General features: G+C 52.5%; 1 long non-coding RNA gene across 5 annotated transcripts in view; it reads left to right on the forward strand.

Moving 5' to 3' along the window:
• The window catches only part of LOC309860116, a 44,144-nt gene that overhangs the window by 659 nt on the left and 18,605 nt on the right, over window positions 1–24,880 (forward strand). The gene's annotated exons all lie outside the window — the stretch shown is intronic.

Consider the following 24,880-nt stretch of genomic DNA (forward strand, 5'->3'; position numbering starts at 1 on the left):
GAGCTGAGATCAAGGACCCAGCGTCCCTACCACTGTCGGTCACCCCCGGCCTTGGTCCATGCGCCTGGGAAGAGGGAATCTGCAGCTTCCAGGCTGGCCCGCGGGAGGTCCGCGCGGGTGCTGCAGCCCTGGGTGAGGCGACACCGGACCGGGGTGGAGGACCCCAGGGGTTGGGGGAGGGGGTCAGCCAGAGGACTCAGTCTTCCCTAGCCGAGAGACGGAGGAGTTATTGGTGGCTCCAGGCACCTCTTCCCCGGCCTGAGCCCGATGCGACAACCTTACCTCTTCCGGCAGTCTTGCACACTCCTCGGGCCACGGTTCTCCCGGCCGGCTGGGGCCACGGGCCAGCCTGGTGACCGACCGGCGCCCGACCGGGCAACCGGGCCCGTTGCCTGGGCTAACGGGGTCGGCTCGGGGCCTCCCCGCTGAGCTCTGCCCAGGCCCCGGCCGGGGCCCCCCGCTGCCGGCCCCGCCCAGCCCAGCGCCGGGCTCCAGTACACCGCCCGACTCCAGCTGTTCCGGATGCGGGGCGGGGGCCCGGAGGGGGCCGGGCCACGGCTGGGGCTGCGCTCCCAGGAACCCGCAGGGAAGCCGGGTTCGAGTCAGACTGGGGGCTGGGAACCCTATGGGCCTGACTCCTGTACATCAGGCAAGCGTTTGTGCGCATCGGTATTTGAATGTGTTTACATTTTTAAATATGTACATTTGTGTGGGGTTCTCAATGCGTATATTTGTGTAAACATATGTAACCTGTGGGTATTTGGGCGTGTTTGGATCCTACCTATGTCTTTCATTCCCCCAGAGGCACCCAAAGAGGCTGTACCCCCAGGCTCTTTTTATTCGGTTCCCTCCCTTGGTTTGAAGGGGCATTGGCCCCACCACCTGATTTTCCAGGTCTGCCCCTGAAGAAAGGAGGGGAACAAGAGGGGGCTGGAGCCAAGGGTGCTGTTTCCCTCCCCACATACAGTCTCAGTCCTTTTCCTGGCTTTGTTTGTAAACTCCTGGCCAGCCAGTGTGGTCTCGCAGCCCTGCTAAGTCAAGAGAAGGGCCCAGAGAGGCCAGTGGAGAGCACTGGGGCCCAGCCTAGAGGTTAGGATGGGGAGAATAGGACATTCTGGGCTTCTTGGACCCCCTCATACTGCCCCAGAGAGTTAGGAAGCCAAGCTGGGCTGCGGGGCAGGGGGCAGGTGTCCCCCCCCCACCCCCGACCCCCCCCCCCTTGCCTTCCCTCCTGCTCAGGGGCCTCTGAGCAGCAGAGACCGGTTTCTTTATCTCCTGTTTCCTTGTTTGTTTGAAGCAGGGCTTACAGTTCCCCAGAGGAAAAGGGGCAGCGTAGGGAGAAAAGATGCCTGTTTGGGAACCCAGTGCCTGCCCTCACCCTGGTTGGCAGTATCAGGAAGAGTTATTTACCTTCTTTCCTGTCTTTTTCCTGCATTTGTGAGGACAGGTGCTCAGAGGCAGGAATGGTGAGAATGGGATTCTTAATTCCCCCGGAGCGGCAAAATTGTCCTCAAAGCAGGCCTGTCTCTAGTGCATCAGCATTGCTCTGAAGCCATGAGACGATGCTGGGCCTGGCAATGGCAGAGTCAGAGTTGAGAGAGGTGGAGAGGGACCTGAGGGAGAAGGAGCCCGGGAGCCTGGTGCACACTCTGCTGTTTTGGAAGCTTGGGGACTGGGAAGGGTCTTCCCTCTCATCTCACTTCCTGCTCTCATGATGTGCTTCAGCCTCTGCCTCCCAGCCCTTTCCCACCATAATCCCAAAAACCCTGATCCAGAGCCTCAAGCAAGTACACTTCCCCCCCATTCCCCTGACCCCGACCCCCCCCCCACTAGAGAGAAGGTCTCTCCACATCAGGGAACAACAACTCTTGAGTCCCTGTCCTGCAAGAGCTCTATCCCATAACCCCCCACCCCCACACCGCTGTTCTTCCTGCCTGCTCCTAATATTGGTCTGCAGGACAGGATCTTAAGGACAACCTTGCTGTTGTCCCTTCCCCAGTCCCTCCGGAACAGTGGAGTTCAGTGTTACAGTGAAGCTGCCAGGAAGGTGAGGAATGTGAATCCGGGAGCAGAGGGGCAGGAGGGTAAAATTCCTTCAATGGGGCCCTGTTTCCAGGGATCTTTAGTCTTCGGCCACAATGAGTCAAAGTAGACAGGACATTCCACAATCATTTGCTATATTACCTCTTATACGCACCGTGGCCAAACCTCTTTTTCCTGCAGCCCAATCGGAAGGCTTTGTTTTTAGCCTAATTGGTTGGACTCCCTGCCAAACAGCTCCAGTAGGCACTGATGGGGGCTCAGGGCACATAAGGTACCACCCACCCATTTTGTTGTTTAGGGTCCCTTACTTCTCTATTGCCTCATCCAACCTAGGTCAAAAACCAGACTGTCCACTGAGCTTTTCCCAACCCTGCAGTTTCCTCCCCCCCAGACTCCAGTGTGTGGGCCGCTATGGTCTTCTGAACTCCTAGAAACCCAAATCTTCTGGCTTCCCCTCTGGCAGAGCAGGGGTTGTATCTTGGGTTTGCAGTCAGACTCACTCCCTCTCCTCCTAGAGGAGGGCAGGGATCTTGATCTGGGGGTTCCATCTACCCCAGACCCATGCGGACAGGCAGGTACCTGGGCCCTCCCTGGATAGGTTGAATAGGTTTTTTTGATCAAATGGAGTATAAATGATTGTGTATTATGGAGGGGGGGAGGCTTGGGCCCTGACTGTTCCCCCTCAGAGGAGTTCTGGAGATGAGGAAAATTAGGGGAGTAATTCAGGGACAGTGTAGGGGGGAAAGTGGGGGCCAAGGAAGTTTGCCATTGCTCTCAGGGTTCTAATCCTGCCCAAGCCCCTTCCTGGGATCCAGTGCTGGGTTGGGAAGACACTCTGGGGTCTCCCACCCCCAGTCAGCTGAGCCAGTGTGATCGCCCATGAAGCTGGAAGCAGTTGGTCCCTGGAGTCTGCCGCATGGGAATGCCTGTCTTCAGAGCCTAGTCTGTACTCTCTCCTTACTCTTGAATTCCTGCTTGCTGTCTCTACCCCCAGGGTCCAGCCTTATTTTGTCTTCAGTGAAAGGGGAAGGGATTAGTCTGGCAAAAATCTGCCCCCCCCATTTAGTGAATATTTCAGACAAAGAGGGAAACAGCATTGCATGAACTGCCAAGATAAGTGGACCCTATAGACCCAAACAAAATGTGTTATTCCTTAGCACAAGAGCTAATTCAAGTAAACCCCCAAATGTTCCATCAGCTTTAATCCAGATTGTTTGGGTAGCCCCATTTGTTTCCAGATTATTTGTGTAAGCACCAGCAATGGCCCTCAGGCCAGAGCTCCCCTTAGAAAGAAAGGTTCTGACACTGCTTGAAAGGAATTAACTTGACCACCAATTGGGATCACTTTTGCCCCCCACCCCGACCTGCTACTCTGACACTCCATGTGGGATTCAGTGTGTTTCTTCTGCTTTAGAAGTAGACTCTGATAGGATAGATGGCCTCCTGCCTCCCTGGCTGAACCAGGACTGCCCACTTGGTTTTTATATTCTGCCCTGGGCCACTGTCAGCAGTAACAACAACAATAACCATGACAATAACACCGTAAGCCCTTACTGTGTACCTGGCTTCAGGCTAAGAGTTTTATTCATTTCATTTATTACTCACAACCCTGTGAGTAATAGTGGCTACTGCTATTACCCCAGTTTTATGTATAAGGAAAATGAGTCCCAGAGAAGTTAAGTAACTCAGCCAAAGTCACACAGCCTGTTTTGGAATAATTAGGATTTGAAAACTGGTTTTTCTGACTCTAAGTATACTCCCAGAACCATGGGGATTTTAACCAGAGGTCCCCTCCAGGGCTCTCTGAATGGGCTTCCGGGGCTCTGGGGATCCCAGAAATTGTGTGTAAAATTATGTGAGTGAGCCCAAGCAGGCACATTTTTCCAGGGGCCATATTGCATAACACCTTGAATTCTCTAAAGGGGTTGGAGATCCAGAAAAGGTTAAGAGCAGAAGCAGGCCAATAGGGGAAGGGGGAGGGAAGCTGCCTAAGGCCTGGGGAACAGGGAGCCAGCTGCTCCAAAAGTCGGGCCAGGCTCCAAGCCTGCTTCTGGACCTGCCCTGCCGTCTGGGGCCACTGGCTCTCAGGATCTCCTCAGGCAAAGAGAGGTGGGGGCAGGGACTGTGGCTAGAGCCCTTCGGAGAGCACCCCCTTCTGCTTCTCCCCCCCCCCTCACTTCTTTTGAACTGAACTCCAGAGCCTGCTGAGAGGGTGGCCCCACCTTGCCTGCCACCTTCTTCCAGGCCCTTCAGCCCTGCAAGGGTGGGGGGATGCGGGGAGGAGGGGTGCCCTTTGGGAATGGGCGGGGCATAGACAGACCGCTTAGTGATAAAGACAGGTAGAGACTGAAAGAGGCACTTCTGGGAGGTCCTCTTGACCCATGGCCCCATACTCTGCAGCCTCCAAAATGTCCCTCTTTTTTGGTCTCAAGCCTTTGCTCCCTCAACCGGTGTCAGAAGGGTCTCTATCACTTCTCTTTCTTGTACCTTTTCTCTGTTTTTAGTGCTCAGCTGTCTTGGGGAAACTTCCCTGGCCTTTCCAGTTCCTCTGTGCTCCTCAGCACACCCCCTTGCAATCTGTCAGGTCCTCAGGGACTTGCTGGTTTGTCTATCTGTTCTTCTGGCCCTCTCCCTACTGGCTGTGGATCTCCTCTCCATGCTCTATGCCAGCCCTGCGTATACCAAGGGCTCTTCGTGCATTTGTTGAATAAACAGACTAAACGAATAATAGGAGACAAAAGAGAGCCAGGAAGGGACTTCATTCAGCCAGGGCCCCAGAGAGAGGACTAGGGTTGTGAGGGAAACGTAGGTGCATTGCTTTGCCAGCTGTTTGCAGATGTGTGAGGCACCCCTGCTGTTCATACCTCCAACATGCACAGAGAGGCACAGAGACCTCATTCTTTAATGCTTTCTGGTTATAGAGGGAGGAGGGAGGTCCTGGGTTCTGGGCCCAGCTGTGGTGTGGACTGATTCAGGAATGGAGTTTGTTCGTTCTCTCTCTCTCTGTCTCTTTCTACAGGATTGAGCCCCCATCATGTTTTGGGCCCAGAAGCAGAGAGGAAGAACAGACAGAAGAAGGAGGGTGTCGGGCAGGCAGGAGTGGTAGGACACAGACACCTTCCCCCTAGCAGCCCAGGGGACTGGGAAGAGGGGAAAGGATAACTGGGAGGAGTCTGTTTCCGTCCCAGTGGAGGTGGCATTTCAATCTAGCCTTAAAAAACCAGGAGGCTTTGGGTAGGTGCGGAAGCCAGGACCACTTTCCAGGCAAGAGTAACAGCCAAGCTGGAGGCCAGAAGTGGCAGTCCAGCAGGGGAGCCAGAGTGCCCCCTATTATTTCCTCCCTCTGTGGCCTGAGCAGCAAGCTGCTAGGGTAGGAGTGAAGTCCTTGCTCCCTTGTGCACCCCCATTAGGTCTGCAGCCTGGGGCAGGGGCTCCTGGGATGGCTGTTGGAGGCTGCAGGGGGTTGGGGGCAGTTGGAGAGAGGCTGAAACCCCTACCCTTGCTGCTACCGGACCTACCCTGGGGCTTCCATTCTCCTTGCTAGCCACAGAAGCTCCTACAGTTGACCCTCTCTCTTACTAACCTAGGTGGCCCAGCAACTCCTGGGTCTGAGCAAAGCGGCTAATGCTGGTCAGTGGCGATCTTTGCACGGAAGTCTCACTGCCTGCGGCCCACCGGGCTGCGGGCCGGCAGCGGGGCCTGGGCGAGGGCAAGAGGACTAGGGGAAGAAACGGAAGCCACGAAAGGCAGGGAGGCCCAGGAGTGGGCCGCGGCTGCTAGGCGGCCCACGAAAGGCCTGAGTCAGGCTTCTCGTAATAAACTGCACGTGAATAATTCAGCAGCTGTGCGGGGGCTCATTGCATTAGTGCCGCCGCCAGCTCAGTCCTTCGCCTTCCCGCGGGGGTGGGAGGGATGGGGGGGGGTCACTAACGCGCTGGACGCAGGGAGCCAGGTAAAGATCCCCTGCCTGCTCGCATCCTGGATTCTGCCGGGGCCAAGTCCCAGAAGACTCTCGGGTCCCCGATCTCCTCCTTCCTCCGAAGGTCAGAAGGCTGCCTGCGGGGCAGCGCCATTTCAGCTAAGCCGCTCTCAAGACTCTGGGCAAGAGAACCCCCGCGGCAGAACCAAGGCCAGAACAGGGGGCGCGGGGGCGGGGGGCAGCCTGCGGAGAGCCGAGCTGCTGCTGTGCCCAGCGGCACGGAAGCACGTGGGCAGCCTGGCCCGGAGCTGGCGAAGAAGGCTGGCTCGGTCCTGTGCTCCCAGCCTGGGTGGCCCGAGGCTGCTTCAACGGGCCAGGGTTTGCCTTTCGATCCGAGGGAAGCCACAGGACCCATTCGCTGTGGAGCCCGGGTTCCCAGGCCTCTGTCCCCGCCTTTCTTGGATCCCGGGATCCAGTTCCTGCTGCGTCAGCCGCGCTGTGGCCGGGGGGCGGGGGGGGGGCAGCGCTCTCGGGACAAGTGGGGGGGGGGCGGAGGGGAGAGAGCCCCAGGCTACCGGGCCTGAGAGAGACGCTAAGTGCGCAGCGCCCGCAGCCTTATTTCGTTTGAGCGAAACCAGTTCCCCTTGACTTCCACTTGTCTCTGGGCTCCTGCTCTTGCGGGATCACGGCGCATCAAACGTGCACCGACGCTTAATTCCTCCAGCTCTTTCCCACGCCCCTTCACTTCCATTAGGTCCCCCACAAGCTCTCTGCAGGAGCCACCCTACCCCTCCACGCTGAACCTCGGACCTAGAGCCGCACACTGGCCCCGCCGGCCCGCCTGGAATCCCGGGGTAGCGCGGGCAAGGCCCCCAGCCTGGTCTTCGCTGGTGCAGAGGCAGCCAGACTAGAAGCCGTGGTGGGGGCGGAAGAAGGAATCCCGGTTCCCCCTGGCCCACCCACCGATCTTCTTCCGCCGCCGGCCGCAGAGGCTGCCTCCTTCTCTTCCCTGGGTCGCTGGGTATTTCTTTCTCATTCGTTTTTTTCGTTAGGTGAGGTGCGTTCAGCCCCAACCTCTGGCCCCTGGGGAGGCCTGGGCTTACTCTGCCTCTCTCCAGCCTTCAGCTGAAACGCTGTGTTCACGGCCAAATTCCCGACGCCTTCTGCAGCAGGGCCCCCCTGAGCGTCTCACCTGCAGAGGCGGGTGAGAGGGGCTGATGGCCCCGTGCTTCAGACAATTCCACTCCAGGCCCGCTGTGTGATCTTGGGTAAGTCTCTTAACCTCTCTGAACTTTATGAGGCAAAAGTCAGGAGATTTAGAGAGAGAAATGGGAGAATAAACCTTTTAATTCATTTGGGGAAAGGGGTTGCCTGCTTTGGCGCCTAAGGAGGAAGTGAGGTTTGGGAGAATTCTAGGTCTGCAATTGCCCTTTATTTTAACGACATTTTAGGAGCAGCTGATAGCTGCTTTTTATTTTTATCTTTCACAGCTGATAGGGTGCTGCTAGGCATTAGAAACCTTCTCTCCAATCCTCTCCAGGGCTTGGTTTTACCAAGGAGGAACCTGAGGTTAAAATCATCTCCTTGCTGGTCAGTGCCACAGGTGGGATTCCAACCCACATCCAGTTCTAGTCACTCTTGAGTTTAAGCGTCACAGTCTACCTTGGACAGGTGAAAGGAGCCCTTCCAGGGCTGGCTGGGACCTAAGCGTGGAGGGGTTGGGCTGCATCTACATTCTTTTTTCCGTGCTGGGAAAGCTTTGAAATTATTGTTTTTAGGTAACGAGTTCCGTGGCTGCCAGAGAAGAATGGAAATAGGACCCAGTGAGGGACTTCAGGCAGGTTATGGGACAGCCTCTGGGACAGGACAGGGAGGACTGCGTTTCTCCCAAGCCGACCCCGGGGAGGTAGCGATGGCAAGGGCAAGGTAGAAGCTATTGCTCCCTGAGTTTTCCTCCCTCGAGTCTTCCATCCGCTCATGAATCTGTCTGTCCTGTGGGTGGGGGAGGGGGCTACGTCCCCAGAAGTCCTGGGCCCAAGGACAGAAGGAGCACCAGGGAGAAGGCACAGGGCTCATGGCAGAAGTATGGCCAGATGATCCCACCCTCCACCCCGCTCTTTCACCCTCTCCCGGGGCACCTGCCTGGAGGTAGGGTCCTCCCAGCTGCAGAAGTGGGACTGGCTGTGAGGGATCAAAAGTGGGCAGGCTGGATGCTGGCGCCTGGGGACCCTGGCTGGGCAGGGAGGGGCTGGAATCCGGCTCCCCTGCGGTCCGTCCCCGGGGCTCCTGCTGCAAGGTCGCCCTGTGGCAGCCCCGACAGGCCATGTGTCCCTCGGCACAAGTCCCATTATATTGTATTTATGTTTCACTTTATTGGTTTTTTCCTCTCTTATTATTGTCTCACTCTGGGGGAGGCAAAGGATATAATATATTCATCTTTATTATACCAAATCTGTGTGAAGCATTTAATAAAACGCTGTTTCCACACAGCCAGGGATATTAGTGTGAGCTATTCTTAAGTTAATGCTTGGGTACTGAGGGCGCCTCCACCACAGCGCCTGCTGCTGGTGGCCTGGGGGAAGCAAGGACCCCGGCCACGTGCACCCCGCACCCACCCTGAGCACCCCCAGCCCTTCTCGATTGAGCGCTCCTCCTAATGATGGCTCTGGGAATCCTTGGGCCCCAGCCTGGGAGGAGGGCCTCGAAAGAGCTGAGTCTGAGTCCACCCCAGCCCCCCTCCGCCTTTCTAACTGACTGTGGGCCTTGTTTTGTGCCTGGGGGGTTGGTTAGGGGTGGGGAGGAGGAAAATTCTGTAATGGCTTTCCTCTCAGGGCTCTTTTTTGGGAGGCTGAAGAGGCTCTGGGGGAGGGAGGGACAGGGCTTTTTATTTATTTATTTATTTATTTAATTTATTTGACAATCACTAGTAGGCAGAGAGGCAGGCAGAGAGAGAGGAAGGAAAGCAGGCTCCCCGCTGAGCAGAGAGACCGATGCGGGGCTCGATCCCAGGACCCTGGGATCATGACCTGAGCCGAATGCAGAGGCTTTAACCTACTGAGCCACCCAGGCGCCCTGGGACAGGGCTTTTTAAACAGAAAGGGAAAAAAGCAAGGATTTGTCCAGATGCAGCCCAAGAGGACCATAGAGAAACAGGGGGGCCACAACAAAAGTGGGTCTAGGCAACATAGACCCTCAAGCTGAACCCCAGCCCAGGCTGGGGAGTAGAGTGCAACTCCAGCTTGAGCAGAGCCCAGAAGGTTTCCGTGTTTCTGGGCTCCACCTGCAGCACTGGTGAAGGCAGGTGGATGAGGCAGAGCTCTCGGACCCTCTCCATGGGCCTCCCTGCAGGTGGGCAAGCAATCTCAGTAGTCCAGTTTACAGCTGGTGCGATGAGACTCTGAAAGGGCAAGTGGTTTGTTGAAGGTGCCCCAGCTGGAATGTAGGACTGTGGATCCCACTGTCCTCAGACTCTGCTTCCTTCCCTTCCTCTCCAACCCTGCCCTCCCACTCCCTACCTTCCCCTTCTTTCCCTTCCCCATCCTCCAGAGCTTTCCATGGCCTATAAGCTTTATATTCCTGCTTTCTAACTATGCACAAACCTCCCTGGGGATGCACACGAGAAGGAGAAATAGTCACATGAACTTCCATATCCAGGCTTACTGCCAGTGACCCTTAGAACCCACTGCCTGGGTTCTTTTAGGGCCCAGATTTGGGAACACCAGCCTTACTTAGGCCCTTGTACCAGTGCTGTGGGGGAAGGGTTGTACAATGAGACCAGGCCAGAAGGAGGTGTTGTGCAGGAAAGGATTGGAGTGGGCAGGTAAGTCCCCCTGTTAGGGCTAATCTCCTCCTATGACTCTCAGTCCTCCTCTGTCCCCATCACCTCATCTTTGGGGCTGTACCAGGTCACCACATGATACTGTAGGCTGCTCATGAAGCTTGAATGGAGGCTAAGGATACTTGAAGAGTCTGACCATTTCCACCCGGGGCTGGCTGGGGAAGGAGGGTGGCCAGGATGGGACTTGGGGGAGACAAGGGAGGTGGCTGGGGCACCGGATGGAAGACGGACTGGCTCTTGGTGTTGTGGACCTCAGTTCTGTGCTCAGGCGGCTCATTTGCCTCACCCTAGTCCCTGCTCTGCTGTGTGGTCCCAGGGGTGGAATTGCCAACACGAATTGCTGAGCAGAGATAGGATGACTTCAGCTTATCCTTGTGAATGGCTTCCTGAAGGGTAGAAGTGGAAATAATGGAATGAGCTGCCCTATGTGGGAGTGAGCTTCCCCAACAAGTGGAGTATACAAGTATGGCTTAGCGCCAGCCAAGAAGGCTAATGGTCTCCTTTTTATTGTCGTCGTCATCCTCATCTTCATCATCTTACTATCTCTCTGTACCAGTAAGAGCTTTACCATGTCATGTCATGTAACGCATATACATGTGTTTGGGCCAGGGATGGGGTAGCAGAGCCTCTGACCTTCTGGGTCCTTGCCAGCTTCGAGAGTCTCCTGATGCAGAAGACGAAGGGCCCTTCTGTTGATACAGATTGGTTCATTACATTATAGTGATTACTTGGACTTTTCTCGTGACCTGTACTAATAGGTAAACTCTTGAAGGGTAAGGACAGTGTCTAATCTTTTTTTTTTTTTTTAACCATTCCCTCTCCTCTTCCATGTCCCGCACAGAATGAGGCACATAGCACGTGTTTAATGAATAGACACAGGAGTAAAGGAGCATTGGAGCTGTCTGTGTACATGACCAGATGCTCACTGGACTCTAACGAGCAAGACCATGAGGGTGGCTATTGGGAGAGCCTGTGGGACTCCACAGTCCTTGACCCCCTTCTCCCGACAGCTGAGCCGAGTTCAGGCAAGCCCTGATTGACCTTCCTGCATGTCGTGTGCCCAGCCCTATTCTAGTCTGTGGGTGAAGCAAGGGCCAGCCCAACTCTGCCTGTGCAGGAATAGCTCAAGGCTCACCCTGGGCAAGCCTCAGGAGAAACCGTTCAGGTTGGGGAGGAGGTCTCAGGGTGAATCAAAGCTGGGAGAAGTCTGTCTGGCAGAGCTGGGACTAGAGTTGGGCTTTGAAGGGTAGGAAGAATGGAGAGTTTGGCAGGAAGAAATAGAGCGTTCCAGGTTGGAGTGAGCACACAACCCGAGCGAAAGGGCAGAGCAGGGCAACCGTCTCAGAGTAGGGAAGTTGGCCTAGCCAGATAGAGTGCCCGAGGAAGATAAGAGGGAAAAGACATTTGTGGAATGCCTTGAATATCCAGGCCCAAAGCCAGAAACCAGAAACTGGGATTCAGAAATCAGGATGTAGAACTCACCGCTGAAGACCAAAGTCCAGAACCTAGCCTCGTCCAAGGTTGTCCTCACGGTAGGTGTAAGACGTCACCATGGGGCCCCAAAGTCTGGTCACGTGAGCTCACTGGGTAACAAGGTTGACTCTTCTGATCCGGTTGGGCCAGGAAACCCAAGATCCGGCCTAAGCCCAGAGCTAGCCCGGTCCCACCTGAAGCCTGTGCTCTCCAGACTGGGTCTTTCCAAATCAGAATGTGAGGTCTGGCATCACCTGCAGCCTGGGCACCCTGAACTGGGGCAGAAGTCACCCACTGCTCTGCACCCTGCCCCCACGCCTTGCCTTTCCCTCCCAGTACAGGTGGGGATCTCGGCTCCTCCGCTGAACCCAGCTGGGCCGGGCCGCCAGAGGGTGGAGCCGCGGTGCCTGCGGTGGTGCCAACCCAGCCAGCGTGTAGGCGTTGCTCTGCCGGCCTGTCGCGGAGCGCGAGCCTGCCAAGGAGCCGGAGCGCTGTGCCGCGTGGAGGGTGTCAGGGGTGGTATTGTCGGCGCACAAATGCTCAACTTTATGTACTTTTAACTAGAGGTGTAACAGATGGCCCCGTTTCTGTCCAAGCCAGGGAGACTGGTGCCCATTCCGGCTGCAGCCAATCAATCCCGCCACTCTGGGGGGAGCTACAAGCTGGGCTGGGAGGCCTGGAGCCAGCAATCGCGCAAGGCTGTCTGCTCGGGCTGGCCCAGTGCTGCCTCTGCCAGCCGCTCAGCCACGGGCCCGGGGAGATAGGAGGGCAGGCAAGTGGCAGCCATGCCCAGCAGCCCAGTCAGAGGCCTGCCTGGGAGGGAGAGCCTGGACCTGCCCGCCGGGACCCAAATGGCATGAAGACCTTCAAGTCCCCAACCTGCCCCACTTTGTCCTTGTTCTCCCCTGGTCCCTGCTCAGTACCTAAACCCCAAATTTCTGGCCTTGCAATGCCCCAGAACCATAACCCTGGAGTATCCTGCCTGGGGGACCCTGGATGCTACTTAGGACTGAGGATGAGTAGTGGTGCCTTTGGGAGGCATCATCAGGAGACTGTAGAAGTCGTCAAGAAGTGCCCCCAGACAGCTAGAGAAGAGGAGACAGCAGGATCCAGGGCTCCCAGAGCTGGGAGAAACTGGATTCATCGATTTGTATATTCATAATCAGTCAACGAACACTTAGTGAAAGCGAACTATGTGCCACGTCCTTTGCTGCATTTGTGCACGGGTGGGGGGGCACGATGATGAATAGGACACAATTCCTGTCGTCGAGACCCTCTCAGGGAAAGACAGACAAATACATAGGTAATTGGTAAAAGGCTCACAAGCATCTCCACAAGGACAGGAAGCACAGAGCAGGGCCATTTAACCATGCCTGGGAGATCCAGGGACGATTCCAACAGGGGCTGGTTCTGAGCTGGGTGTTAAAAGACCAGCAAGAGTTTTCACTGGAGGTGAGGGCAGGGAAGCGCATTTGAGCGGGGAGGAATAGCACATACAGACTAATAGGAAAGTGCGTGGTGAAGGTAAGGGTGTGGGAACATATGAGTGTGGCTGGGGGTTGCGATATGGGTGGAGAGGTGGAGTGGATGAGACTGGACAGGGGAGGGGCCAGGCCTGGTAAGTGATACCCCACTCTGTCTCAGCAGGCTGGCAACCTGGCCTGCCAGATCTCTCTCCTCAGTTTTCCCTCCTGTGACCCTGCTACCCCTCATGCTCAGGATGGGAGGGAGTGAGGAAAGGAGGAGGCAAGGCCTGGCAGCATGTGGGTAAGGCCAGAACTCAAGGAAGCTACCCTCATCCTGGCTTCCCTCCTTTCTTGTTCTGAGGGCTGAAGCCATGATCAAGGCTGACTCTCCCTCACGTCCTACCCCATTGATTTTGGTCTTCTAAAAATAGCCTTTCTGTAGGTTCCCTAGAGAAAACTTAAAATCTTACACATTCATTCATTCATTCATTCATTCATGCATTCATCAAGAAATAAGTATCAGCTGTGTTCGAGGCCCAGGCAGGGTATTGAGGTAGGCAGAGCATTCATTATACTGAGCTGTGAGGAGCTCAAGTCCAGACACAAGAGGAAGACAGGAGTCTGGACAGGGGTCCTTCTGTTTGCAAGAAACAGAGGTATACTTGAGTAATTCCAAGAAAAAGGAGGACCTTAGTATTGAAGCACGGGGCTTGGAATTGCAACTGGGCTCAGAAAGCACTCTGGGACCAGGGCAGCTCTGGGGACTAACTTTCCTTTCATGATAAGGTCGAAAGGCACTCCATAATGTCTCTCTTTCCTTTGTGTGTGTCTCTTCTCATTAACAGCAAAACAATTATTATTATTATAGGAGGAAGAATGATAGCTCACAAGTTCTGAACACATACCAAATGCCCATCACATTGGTTTCCATGCTTATCTCAGTAAACCTCTTTTTTTTTTTTAAGATTTTATTTATTTATTTGACAGAGATCACAAGTAGGCAGAGAGAGAGAGAGAGAGAGGAGGAAGCAGGCTCTCCGCAGAGCAGACAGCCCGATGCGGGGCTCGATCCCAGGACCCTGGGATCATGACCCAAGCCGAAGGCAGAGGCTTTAACCCACTGAGCCACCCAGGCGCCCCCTCAGTAAACCTCTTAAGAATTCCAGGAGTTGGTGAAAATCGTTACCCCATTTTACATATGAGAACACTGAGGCTCCAGGAGGTTGGTATCCTGCCCCAGGGTCAATTCAGGAAGTGGAGGAGTCAGGACCCTCACTCAGGACGGCCTCTGGCGCCCCAGCTCATAACTGCTTCTGACCTCTGTGCAACATCGAGAGCTTCTTGGATTCCCTCATAATTTCTCATAACCATGACTTGCACTTGACCAGCCGGCCTCTCTGTGTCTCTCTCTGCATCACCTCGGCTAACTGCTCTAGTCTCTCCATATTTCATAGTTCGAATTCCCAGGAGAAGAAATCGGATTGGCCCGGCTCATCTTTTAATGCCAGGCCACATTGCAAGCAGCTGCCCAGCCAGAGAGCTGGTGGGGAGCGGGCCGCGTGCAATCACAGATCAGTGTTGTTGATACATTCAGGGGTAGAGAGAGGATCATACAAAGGGTAAAGTGCAGAGTGCTACAACAGAGGTATAAGGATGAGGGGAGACTTCATGGAGGGCAATGTATGGTTTGGGTCTTGAAATAAGACAGGATTTGGGGAACAGACTTAGTAATAAGGATTTCCTGAAGAAAGGAAGAGTGTGAACACAGGTGTTGGACTGGGGCACAAGTCACATTCAAGGACCACTGAGGAGTTCTGCTTATTAAGAGAGTGGGCTGCCTGGGGTAGAAGCCAAAAGGCAGGTCTTGAATGCCAATGGGAATGTCAGCTTAATTCAGTAGGAGTCATGGAAGGTCTCTGAGCAGTAAAGGGATGTGAACTTTTGGTAGGATGACCCTATGACCAGGGCAGTTCCAATTTATGCCTTTTACCCCATTATTGTAATTATTTTTTATTCTTTTTTTTTTTCCTTTAAGATTTTATTCGGGATGCCTGGGTGGCTCAGTGGGTTAAGCCTCTATCTTTGGCTCAGGTCTTGATTTCAGGGTCCTGGGATCCAGCCCTGCATTGGGCTCTCTGCTCAGCAGGGAGCCTGCTTCCCTCCCCCCCGCCCCCCACCCCCATCTGCCTCTCTGCCTACTTGTGATCTCTGTCTGTTAAATAAATAAGTTAAATCTTTAAAAAAATTTTTTTTTAATTGTAAAGATTTTATTCATTTATTTTAGAAAGAGATAGAGAAGCAGTGGACCCTGATGCCAGTTTCAATCTCAGGATCCCGAGATCATGACCTGAGCCAAAGTCGAGAGTCAGACGCCTAACTGACTTAGCCACCCAGGTACTCCTATTATTTTTATTCTTAAAGTTTATTATTACTTTACAGAACCCCTTTTTACTCTCAGAAACATCCAGATTTGAATTGTAAAGTACCTGGTCACTCCAGCTTTAGAGTCTGTGGGCTGTTACTCAGCTAGGATGGATGAGGGTGGGGCAGGCTGAGAGGCAGTGTGATCGTAGACTGATCATAGATAAGGATATTGCCTTAGTCCGGGTAAGGAAGGCCAGAACCAGATGGGGGTACAGAAGGTAGAACACAAAGGAGTATGGCAAGAGACAGGGCTAATGCAGAAGTGGTCGGCCCTGGCAGGTGAGTGGATTTGGTGGGGTGAGGGAGAGGGAGGTAGTCCAAGTGACTCCTAGGTATTTATCTTGATTGTTGGGAAGAATGGTGGACGTCTAAAGGCATGGCTTGTTGGGGCAAGGCCGTGAGATGATGGTGGTTATGATGAGTCTGAGGTGTCCAGGGACATCCGCTCAGAGATGCTCAGCAGGAAGTTGGACATTACAGACAGGAACTCGGAAGCTGTCGGTTAACGATTCTTCCAAAGAGATGGCTCATGGAAACCAGGAGAGTGGTGAGCTTGGCAGAGACAGAAAAAGGGCAGAGGAAGACAAGACTGAAAGCTGAATCCTGGAAGATCTCTGTATTTGGGAGGTTGGAGGGAAGAGTGGAGTCAGAGGAGCCTAAAAAGGAATAGTTGGAAGGTTAGGAGGAAAACAAGGGAAGCTAGTGACCTAGAGATGATGGAGGTTTTTAGAGAGGAAATTGGTATTAAATCCTGCAGAGTGATCAGTGAGGAAGACAGAGTCAATGGCCAGCAGGTTTGGCAATGCCAAGGTTACAGGCAATTTTAAGAGGCCACAGGGTGGTAGGGATGTTGCATAAAGAGTGAATGGCAAAGAACTAGAGGCAATTAGGGTGATTTCTCATTCAAAAAGTTGGGGAAAGGGAAATCTGGGTGGCTCAGTTGGTTAAGTGTCCACCTTTGGCACAGGTCATGATCTCAGGGTCCTGCTATCGAGTTCTGCATCAGGCTCCTTGCTCAGCAGGGACCCTGCTTCTTGCTTTGTCTGTGGCTCCCTTTGCTTGTGCGTGTCTCTCTCTCTCTCTCTCTGGCAAATAAATAAAATCATAAAAAAAAATTTTTCAGGAGAAAAAGGGAGGGAAGGTAAGATGGACAAGATGTAGGAGAAGATGCTCAATGGAGGAAGTTCTGGAAAATGCTGGAGAGATTGGGCCCTTCATAAGGAGGAAGAATTCTTCTTGGGGACAGGAGGGAAGAAAATGGATGAGTAATAGGGAAAGTCTGGGATGAACTGATGAGTTTGGGGCCAGGCAGAAAGGGAAACATTATTTGAAGATTGGACTCCATATTCTTGGTCAATTTAGACTTGAAGACTTCTAGAGAAATTGTGAAGTGGTTGTGAAATCATAATCATGACTCCATTATAGATGAGGAAATGAGTTTTTATTTTTGTTTTTTGTTTTTTTAATGCCTACTGGTGAAGCTTGAGTTGAGGCAGCATAAATGGGCCAGTTTTTTCACCCGTTCCAGCACCCCAGGTGTAGGAGCCAGAAAGTGGATGGCAGTGTTGCTTAAGGCTGGAAATTGTAGGCAGGATGGCAGGAAGCACATTGTTGAAATGGCTGGTAAGAAGCCAGGGTAAAGAGAGAGAGGAAGTAAAGACTGGGGGAACATGGAGGATTTAAGAGACTAGAGAATGAGTTCGTAGAAAGGAGGACAAGAGTGAGGCGAAGGATAGGAGATTGGGATCAAAGAAGAGAGCTGCAGATTCTGAAATTCTGGAGTTTTCAGGGGTGAAGGGTGGTCATGCCAATTAGTGGCTGGAGAGAAGTAAAAGAAACTGTCCAGAATGGCTGGGCTTAATACCATTGAGGGACTGACGAGGCTGGGTGGGGTGGCTTAGAATTAAGCTGCTTTCAGCATCCCCACCGGATTTCCTCCAGTTTGATTTTTGTTTTAATTACACAATAGTTCATGTTCCTTTATTAAAAAAAAAAATCTGGGGATCTGAGGCACACACATTGTGGTTATAGTTACTGGCAGCATATCATATACCTGAAAATTGCAAAGAGAGTAGATCTTTAATGTTCTCACCACAAAAAAGATACAGTATGCTCTAGTGGTAATCATGTTGCAATATGTGTACCCAACACATTGTACACTGTAAGCTTACACAATGTAATATTTCATGTATATATCAATAAATCTGAAAAAAGAACATGATCAAAATGACCAAATGTATTGATCAAAATGATCAACTGATCAAAATTAAACTAAATTAAAATTGCCTCTAATCCCACCCTTCCACTACTACAAAAGTTAACATATTGGTGAGCAGTCTTTCAGAACTTGATTAATACGTACTTTTTTAAAAAACAAAGTGGGGGAATCACATAATGGTTTCTTTTTTTTTTTTTTTAAAGATTTTATTTATTTAACAGACAGAGATCACAAGTAGACGGAGAGGCAGGCAGAGAGAGAGAAGCAGGCTCCCTGCTGAGCAGAGAGGCCGATGCGGGACTCGATCCCAGGACCCCGAGATCATGACCTGAGCTGAAGGCAGCGGCTTAACTCACTGAGCCACCCACGTGCCCAATAAATAGAATCTTAAAAAAAAAAAGACTTAATGAAGGTAGCACAGTGTATTTCTGTACTCCCCTTAGCCAGCTTCCCCCAGTGGTAACATCCTACATTATCGGGGACATTTGTCCAAGCTAGGAAGCCAGTGCTGGTACATTAGGAGTCACTGAGCACCAGACTTGATTTGGCTTTCACTGGTTTTCCCCCGAATGTCTTTTTCTGACTTCAGGACTCACCAGTCCCCACATCGCATTTGGTGCACATACTTTTTTGCCACCTGTTTGTTTTACTTAATATTTTGTGTAAACACCTTCCGATGATGCTAAACATTCTTCCATGCCTTCATTTTAATATCTGCGTGCTTTTCCGCTGGTGCCTGTGCCACTCCCAGTCCCTACCATGGGGTGTTGATGTCGTTTCCAATTTTTCAGTCTTATAAACTGGCATGAGCCCCTTGAAGGTAAATCATCTGGACTATCCTTGCTTATTTTCTACCGTACATTCCTGAATATGGCAATGCCAGGGCAAAAGGGATCCCCCTTGTAGAAGCTGTGGATACTTCTGTCTCCTGCAAGGTTGTACCAGCCTACTCTCACAGCAGCAGCATTTGGGCTTTACTTTTTTTTTTTTTTTTAAGTCTACAAAGGGGAGGGTTGTGGGTGCAGAAGACCTTAGGAGGAGCTGTCTTTCATTTCCAGATCCCTCTCTCTACACTCAACTCTTCTAGGCAGTGGGTCTTGTCCATTGGGCCCTGAATGCAGCTAGCAGCTGGGGCAGGGGTGGGGTGTGGCCAGGCTATGGCCCCTGGGCTCTGGGGAGACCTCCTGTGCTGGGAGCTGGGGAGGGGGCCTGAGAGACTGCCTAGGCTTTGTTCTTTTGCCAGGAGCTGAGCTGTCGGGGAGGGAAAGGACGAGGAAAGGCTGTAAGGGGAGAGGGAGCCCTCCTCTCCCCCCATGAAAGCTGAGAGGCAGGAGGACAGCTCCCTGGGCCAGTCGGGGGGCAGCAGACGGATTGGGAAAAACGTAACCTCCTCGAGACGCATGCTCCAGTTCAAGCAGGAGGCATTAAGGATGAAATATCTCCCGAGCAACAATTCATCTCTAACTGGGAGGAGAGGGACTCGCTGACATTTAGCTGTGATCAGGGGCTGCACACGCCTGTCTCCAGAAGCCTAACAGGAGCGTGGCCGCCTGTGTGTGAGAGAGACTGTGTGTGTGTGTGTGTGTGTGTGTGTGTGTGTGTGTGTGTGTGATGGGGTGTGAGGGACTGTGGGTACCTCTAGTGAAGCAGTGGGCATAGGGGTGACATGGTGTGAGAGCAGTCGTGTGTGTAACAGGATGTGAAGGATTATGTGGGATTGTGGTGGAGTGGGGTCTGCACATGGGACAAGTTCACGGGTGAGAATCTGCATGTGATTGTGAGGACCCTTTAGGGACATGTCTGTAAGAGGGGCTTGGAGCCTATGGGAGCCTGGGGGTGATGCTGAAGAAGTGTGTGGGATTGAGTAAGGGCATGCTAGGGCATTGCATAATATTGTACATGTGACAGTGAGAATCACCCTGAAATTGGCCTTGAGACATCAGGAGATTAGGTAAGGGGTATTAGATGTGACAGTGACCCCCCCCCCCACCCACCATGACTAGGCTAGCTCTCAGGCCTCTGCCAGCCCATCAGGTGCCTTTGTGAGGATTAGAAAAAGGTACCCCTTCCTCCACAAAGACGCAGCCCCACTTGTGCAGAGTGCCATCCCCTAACTGGATGAAGGCACTGGGTGAGTTCCTTACTGCCTTGAAGTCCAGAGGAATTTTCTCCATCATGGCACTTACTACAATTTTGATGTCTTTAACCATTTTGTGGAAGTATTTGTGGACTGTCTCTGTCCCCTGCTAGGCTGTGAGCCCTGTGGAGGCTAGGACAACTTGTCTACATCTGTCTTCATCACGGCTGTAACACTAGCTCCCAGCCTGGTGTGTAGGGCACAGGACTAGCTCTGCACACACTTCCAGGATGAACAAATGAATGAATAGGACAGAAGCAGGTGTTCGTCTGTGAACATGCGCGCACGTGGACGTGTGGACCTGAGCTAGGAGTTTGTGTGTGTCTGCGAGTTGTGTGCCTGTAAGTGAGTGTCGCTGGCATTCCCCGGAAGGTTCTTCTCTCCTACTTCCTAAGCCCTCGTGCCCAACTAGGCCAAAGACAGGAGAGACCTGGAGACGGGAAGACCTTTGAGGAGAAGGCCAGCTCCACCTCTGTGCTGTGCTTGGGCAGGGGTGGAGGGAACGGCGGATTGGGCTTCTTGGGATGCAGACTTGGGATTCCTTTGCCTCCCAGAAGACCACAGAGTTCCTGAAATGGGGAGTGGCCTGGTATTTGGAGGGGGGCATGCAGAGGGTTAGAGAGACAAGGAGGGTCAAGGGGGCGGTGGATTTGGCAGGAGAGCGGAGAGAAAGTAAGCTCCGAAGGCACGAGGTGACAGAATAGTGAACCTGCTGCGGGGCTGAACATGTTGGGCGGGAGCAGGAGGCAAATGGCTCAGGACAGGGCCCTGGCTACGCTCTGACAGGGGTGAGAGTTAGAGGGTGGGAGGAATCTCGAGTTCACCAGAGTCCCAGGCGGCCACTAGCACAGCTAGTGTCACCGCTGCCCCTAATATCTGAAACTGTCCCCTGAGATCTGCTCACATTGGGACTTGGGGACCAAGGTGGGAACTTGCCCATCTGGGGGAATGTGCTCAGAGAGTCCCTGAGGGAGACATGTCACGTATCAGAGTAGGGAGACCACAGGCCGGTCCAACAGAAGAGACAGGAGCTATGGTTGTTCTTGCCTGACCTAGGCCTCAGTTTCCCTTCCAGATCATGGGGGAGGTCCAGACGCTCTGCCAGGTTTCCTCCAGCTCAGACTGAGCTGATGGGACTCTGACTACATAGCAAAATCGGAGGGCAGCGCTCACTCAGTGGCTGCCTCCGGCCTCCCTTTACCCGTCTGAGGCCCAGACGCAATGTCCTGAGGGTGCTTAAGCAGGCCCTGGTGGGTCCCCCAGCCCATGGGGACCCTGACATATCCCCTCCTTTCCTACCCTCGCTCTCATCCTCCCAGAGCCAGGGAAGGCAGACAGCTTGCTGTTTGCTCTGGAATCTGACCTCATGAGTTGGCTTTCCCCTGCCTCTGGCCTCTGCCCTCTCCCCCAGGGCCCTCGATGCTCCCTCCCTGGCGGTGGTTTCTAGCCTGTGCAGAGATCGGCCTAGCAGGGAGAAGAGGCAGAAGGGATTTTTTTCTGCTTCTGGCCATGGGAGACCATCCCCTGCTTCTTTCAAGAGAGGGATCTCGATAGATTAGGGATGGAGGTGTGGGGCCAGCTCTCCTCTGTCACCATCTTCCCACAATTTTCAAAGCTGCTCGGCTCCACAGATGACTGGAACCAATCGCAGGCGATGTCCCCGTCAGGGCACAGCAGCACTCATCCATTACCTGCTGAAATGCTGCCCGCAGCCCTCCGGGAGACAGACTCCGGCATTTGGTTGACCCTTGACAAGCTGGGGAGGCCAACGGTGCCTTTTCCTTCTTCTCTTCTCAGTGACAGCTGGGGACTCCTCTGGGGCAAAAGCCGAGTCTTCTACATTCTGTCTCCAAAGTCCAGTTCAGTCGGTGCTCAGCATGTAGTAGTTGCTCAGTGAACACACAGAACAAATGAAAGCATGAGAGAGGGGAGCAGGAAGGACTTTATCTCTGATCTTAGGTGTGTTATTTTAGATTTCATTTATTTATTTAGGGCATGCATTGGGGAGAGGGGCAGAGGGGGAAAATCCCCTCTGATGAGCACGAAGCCGGAATTGGAGCTCCATCTCACGACCCTAAGATCATGACCTGACCTGAAACCAAGTCACCATCCAACTGAGCCACCCGGGTGCCCCAGAGGTTGCTTTTATTAACTGATATGTCCATGACCAGAGGATCCTCTTGTAGTGACAGGAGGTGGCTGCCTTTTTCCTTTCTACCTGACCATTTCGCTGAGTCACTTGGCAGTCCTTTGGCCCAGGATTTGGGAGGAGGGTTGCTATGAAGGAGCATTTGGCTGTCCCCAATGTGTAGGCAGATTCGCTCACATGTCATGGAGCCCCCAACCCCTTTCTCTGTGCAGATAGGCAGGAGATCAATCCCTTTTGGATTGGGCAGAACCTCCCACTGGGCATTGAGAAGGGGTCTGGTCTTAAAATATATGGAAAACAAGGATCCAGTCCCCTCTTTCCTACCTCACCACCAACCGGGTGATAAATGGGATTCAGATCTAGCTATTAGAGACCCATTCCTGGAGGGTAACATGATCAGATCAAGAGATGCACCCTGAGATCTAAACTCAATCCAGATGCACATCCTTTCCTTCCCTGTGAACCTGTGGAACTGGATAGGCTGAGTACTTACACAGAAAACCTGGCTACCTGTAGATCCCTGGGAGGGCAAGACAGTGACTAGTGACCCCAGCTGGAGCACCGGGATGGGAAGAGATGAGAGCTCTTGCTGCCCCTGACATGGCCGCAGCCATCACTAACACCAGAGGATCTTCTGCTCCCCCAAATCTCACTGTCCATGGAAGAGAGAGGAGATGTCCAGGGTCTCTCTCTACTGCAAGATTTCCATAAAAGAGTAGCATTCCCATTCTTTCTGGGGTCAACAGGGAAATATGTGAGGGCCATTCTCTCATTGTAATCTCCACTGCACAAACCAGGAAGAGTGAAGAGCTTGTCCCCTCCCCTCAACATTTTCTCCTTCCTCTCACGCTTCTATGCCCTAGGTTTGTCTGTGGTAAGTCCTGCCAAAGCATACCCTTTCCCAGCTTTCTCTGGGAGTCATCAGATCAGCCTTTCTCTTGGGAGTCACCAAATCACCCTCTAGGAACCAGCTATACAAAAGCAGCCTGTTTTTACTTGGCAAAAATCCAAGAAAAGGTGTTGGCAGGGTGTTCGTCCCCTGAGAGTGCACAGCAATGCTAAGCTCGCCAGGTCTAGCCAGGCAGACCTCTGTAACTAATGGCAGAATGCCCAAGGCTCTGAGTTCAAGACCAACCAAGGGTCCAAAATCCAGAGCATCCAAGCAGGTAGAAAGAGATTGTAGATTTCAAGGGACAAGTCAGGGTAGGCAAGAGTCCGGAATCCAAAAGTTCAAATAGGGCAATGAAAACTTGATTCTGGGGCTACGATAATTGAGTGAGGGGGATACCGAGGCACAGTATCCCCCACAGCACTGAGAAGGGGTCTGGTCTTAAAATAACACGAGGTTATTTTGAACAGGCAGAAATTGGGGGGACACTCCAAGGTCTTCCAGGACAGGGGCAAGCTAAGGGTGACCTTAGAAAATGAGGAGAAGGAGATATTGGAGGTCTTAATACTTATAATGGTGATGGTAGAAGTGGTTGTGGCTGTGAGGCTGATCATGATAGGGATGGGACAATCCTGGTGACAGCAGGGACGGGGAGCTGGGCAGTCCTGATGGTGGTGATGGTGATTGCTGCTCTGGGGATAAAGGGAGTAAGTGGAGATGGTTGCCGTCACAGTGAAACATGGTAATATTGAAACTAGCTGTGCAGAAGCAATAATTTTAGGGGTGATGGGAGTATTACTGGGTGGTGGTAATAATAATTATGGTCACACGTGAGGTGGCTGTGACTATGGCAGAGATGTCCAATTGTCCAGATGCAGGACTGGGTGACAAGGTTTGCATTGGTTAATATGGACTCCCTTTGTTTTAGTATTATTGTTCTTTTCTTAATCCCAACAAGTATGTGGGATGAACCTAATCCTTCAGGTGAGCTCTAGAGGAACGTGTCATGGCCCCGGGCTTCTCTGAGCTAGGAGGGAGGACCCCTTCTTCTACTGCCTTTGTGATCATACCTGATTACAGGCCAAGTGATGATTGGAGGGAACCCACACTCCACTTACCTTTCCCTTTCTCCGTCTCCCTAGGGGTCTGCTTGTTTCCTAAAATAGCCCTTCTCCAGGGTCCAATACAAGAAACTGAGGTAGAGAGTATTTTTTCCTTGTGGGTTGGAGCCAGAGCATATGAGTATAGCAGACATCTGGCCACAATTGGGCTAACTGCCAAAAGGCCCTCTTTTAGCAGTAGGAGCACTGGTCACCATAGCTGCCCTGTTCAGCTCAGGGCTAGTCCTCCGTCCCCCACTGGCTCAACCTCTGGCAGGTCCCTTAGACCTGTGCTGGCCAGTCCTGTCCCCATGAGCCAAATGTGGCTACTGAGCACTTGAAATGCAGCTAGTCCAGTTGAGACAGGAGTGTAAGACACACACCAGGATTTGGAAGCTTAGCATGATGAAAAGAATGGAAACTATCTTTTTAATAATTGTTTATATTGATCACATGCTGAAAGAATATTTTGGACATATTGGATGAGATAAAATAGGTTATTAAAATTCACGCCACCTGTTTAATTTTTTAAAATATGTCTATTAGAACACTTTGAAAACACCTGTGGTTCAGATTGTACTGTACAGTGCTGCCTTAGGTCATTTTCTTTTCCTTTGTTTGGGGAAGCAAAAGGAAAGAAGCCAGGCAAATTACAAAGTGACAGTGTGTTAAACACATAACCAGTATGTTTCTCTCTCCCATTAAGTCCAAGCAGAAGCAATCCAGAGCAAAGATGGCAGCTGTACTCCACAGTGTCAAGGTCACTATCTCCTCCTTTGTTCCTGCTGTATTTTCTTCAATACATGGTTTTATCTTGAGCTCTAAGATGCATCCTCTAGTTCCCATGTCCATTTTACACCCAGTGAAAGGGGGAGTAGAGGAGGTGGAGGGTCAACTCCTTCGTTTTAAGGGCTGAGGCCAAAAGGTATAACGTGACTTCTGCTTGCATCTCATTGGCTAGAATCTAGATACCTGGACTCACCTAGCTGCAAGGGAGTTTGGGGAATGTAGTCTTAAACTCGGTGCCAGATTCCACCTAACACTTTGGAGGTTTGTTATTTTTAAAAGCAGGGCAGAATGGATATTGGGGGAGAATCAGCCGTCTCTGCTACACTCAGAGTGAAGTCATCCAGGCACACACATCCTACAGATCTGAGCATAGAGCCTTGTGCAGCAGGAGACTAGAGCAGATAACCTCCAAGAAAAGCCCGTTCCTTTGAAAGA

The sequence above is a fragment of the Mustela nivalis genome, assembly GCF_964662115.1.
Source record: "Mustela nivalis genome assembly, chromosome: 2".
Lineage (NCBI taxonomy): Eukaryota > Metazoa > Chordata > Mammalia > Carnivora > Mustelidae > Mustela > Mustela nivalis.